Source organism: Buceros rhinoceros, unplaced genomic scaffold (genome assembly GCF_000710305.1).
Source record: "Buceros rhinoceros silvestris isolate BGI_N320 unplaced genomic scaffold, ASM71030v1 scaffold30061, whole genome shotgun sequence".
NCBI classification, from domain to species: domain Eukaryota; kingdom Metazoa; phylum Chordata; class Aves; order Bucerotiformes; family Bucerotidae; genus Buceros; species Buceros rhinoceros.
In genome coordinates, this window is record NW_010394110.1 from 10586 (window position 1) to 13813 (window position 3228).

The following is a 3228-nucleotide window of genomic DNA, read 5'->3' on the forward strand; positions in this document are numbered from 1 at the left end:
GCCTCCATGCCCAGTGCACCAGTCCTGGCCGGGCTTTGGCCCTGCCGCAGCCAGCCCAGCTCTCATCAGCCAGCACAGCGCATAGATTGCTAAGGAAGTCTCAGGTCACCCCGTGGAGGAGCAGATATCCTGCTGGCCGGGCGGGCAACGGCCTGTCCAGGGTCTAATAGCAATACAGATGAGTTATTTCAGCAACTTTAAAAATGCCATTTGTCGTGCGTGTCAGTGTAACGCGCAGTTGCACAACAGCACCCGGCTCCAAACTTTGTGGTCTTTCCAGACTTGTTCTGCCAGTCCAGCTAGATGGCCAGATCTGCTGGAAATTTTGGCAGGAATACCAGCAGCAGCAATGTGGGGCTGTGCAGAGCCAAGGCTGAGCTTCCCAACAGGGCAGCCTGCACCCCACACACCATTGCCCAGTGGTCCCAGCGCTGCCTTCCTGAGCAACGGATCACAAGGGAAAGCATTGTCAGTCCCCTGCGGACAGCAAACACGCTCTGCCCTTTGAAGCCTTTGAGTGGATTTGGTTGGGCTGGTGGCGGCGTTTGAGGAGTACACAGAGAGGAATGCAGAAAGTGCTTGTGTTGGGAGGCTGGGCTGTTTGCAGACGTTGCCAGCTCCCCGCTGCGCTGCGGTCTGGCCACCGGAGCAGGTACACGGCGCCGGAGGAGTCCCTGCGCTGGGCGGGAGGCAGCTTCAGGCAGCATGCGTAGATCCTGTCTGCTGGTGACACGGGGTTCCCATGATGTGTTTGCAGGATGTCTTGTCTGTGGGGAGAGAGGTGTGAGTCGTAAACACCACCAGAGGCAGAGAATAGCACTGTGACAGCTCCCTGTCCTAAACCAAAGCACTGCTGCTAAGCACCTTCAAACGTGCTCAGTGACCAGAGAAAACCTCCCTCTGCCTGCTCCAGTGCAGCTCTGCAGCTCCGTGTGCTGTGACCTCTCCGCTCCTGCATCGAACTCCCCCCAATGACCAAGAGACCTGCAAATCTGGGGGCTCACTGGTCTGCAAAGATCTCAGGGAGCCTCAATAACCCACCATTCTCCTACCATGACAGGCCAACACGTGCAGTGCTCTGCACCCCACGGTGAAGCAACCAGGGCTGCCTCGCCAGCCGCCGGTGCCAGGAGGTCCATCCCTGCAGCCCCGCGCACCCACCGCAGCAGAGTCCGGCCAACTAAGCTCCTGAGCTGCTCCACACCATTTGCTCTGCGAAGCTCCTTTGCCGGCAGGCGCTCAAGTTGCTCTTTTCTCACTGCGAATGCTCCGAGATCTCCTGCACAGATGAGATGGGCAAGACACTGCCCCGGGTCCTCCGGGGACAAGAGACGGACAGGAGCCTGGGCTCCTCTGCGAAGGAGCCTGGTTTCACTGGTCAGGTTAAACATCCGGGAGGAAAAACCTGAGCCCCAGGCTGTGGTACACAGGGTGGGGAACCTGACTGGCTGCTGCTCAGAGCAGACAGGTGAAGAGCCAAAGAAGAGCTCAGAGCTGGTGTTCCCAGAGGCAGAGCACTACGGAAAGCTCTGGAGCTCCGCTGCCTGGCTGGGCCACAGGTGAAGAGCCTAAGAAGAGCTCAGAGCTGGTGTTCCCAGAGGCAGAGCCCTACGGAAAGCTCTGGGGCTCGGCTGCTCGGCTGGCACAGGGACGCCGGCTCCCCTCGGTGCTCGCAGGGTGCACCCCTGTTAAACCCTGCCGTGGTAACTCCTAATTGCCCCCTGATGCGATGGTGGGAGGCTGGCAGGTCTGACAGCGGCTCCCAAGTGCAGGAGCAGTAGGTGCTGCTGTGAAGGGCTCGGCAGAGCCGGCAATGGGGACCACCAGCACAGGGGGAGAGAGGCCTCTGACCCCCTGGACTTTATTTCCCTGACCAAGGGATAAAACTGAAGTAAAAACTTGAATGGAGGGTGTCCCATCCCAATGTGTGTGCAACACAGAGCCACACAAACCTTCAGCCTCAGGCATTTTTACATTATCTTCTAATTCGAGGAACTTTGATTTTACTTTTATATTCAGCAAAATTAATTTTCCTCTCTGTAATTAATATGCTGCTCAAATGGATTCTTAATTACAGATAAATCACAGATCTACGCACTCAACTGTTTTGCTTTTCAAGTAATAAAAGAGATCATTTGTCTTCCTCAGATGAACAGAGACCAACCAGCACACCATTTCCCCCTTTATGAAGAATTCATTTGCCTTAGAAAGAAAGTCTTTAAAAAAAACATCGCAGAGATTTCTTGAATAGGGGATCAAAGCTCCCACACTGCTGGAAACCATTTCTGCTAACTAAGATGTGGGTAAAGGGGGGGGAAAAAGTAAAAGTTTTTTGGTTGTGGTTGGGATTACGACACCCTTGGGAGGGACAAGGACGTGGGGTCAAGAAGTTGTGACCAGGTTAGCAACACAGGGAACAGAAGGGGAGGACAAAGGAACAGAAAGTGGAAATGGACAGATGAATGAGGAAGCATGTTCCTTTGCCGGGAGAGAATGGCTGCGACATCAATTCATACTGAGAGCTAAAGGACGCGGGGCCTGTTAATGGATTGGGGGACACAGCAGGGGTCGGAGGTCAGGAGTGCGCTCAGCTCGGCTAATTGACTGTTATGTGCATATTAGCCACGATAATGTAGCGGGATCGCGGGACGTGGGGAGCAGATATGCAAAAGGTCTGGTCCTGTAATTCCTGTCTTACACCTGCTAAACAAGTGCGTACACCCCCAGAGAACGCTGGCCTTGGCGGGCTGTTGGGAGGGGAGCCCGCGGTAAGCGCTTCTGACCTGGCCGTGCGTGGGGTGAAGTAAATCTGCACACCAGATCCGCTTTACAATCTTGGGGGAGTTATTTCAGTGCTACGTGTTGGGCATGGCCCCGTGATCTGACCAAAACATCCCCTCTGGGCTGCTCCTCCCCGACACCGAGGTCCCCTGCGCACCCCCGGGTACCCTGCTAGGATCCCCCTGCCGGTCCCTGCTGCTGGCCCAGGGGCTCTGCAGGAATAACACGTGAAAGGGGCAAATCGTGGCGCCTGGGCTCTGCCCCACGCCCCGGTCCAGCCGCGGGTGCCCTGCCAGCTGCTCCAGGCAAAACAGGCCAGCGCTGACCCTCCTCGGCTGTAATTTTATGCCAGTCCCGGTGCGTTGGAAGTGCTGTGTTCCCCAGCACGTACAAGCAGGCGCTTGTTAATATACAGACCAGGAGCTGGTCCAATAACTGCTGCGGTCA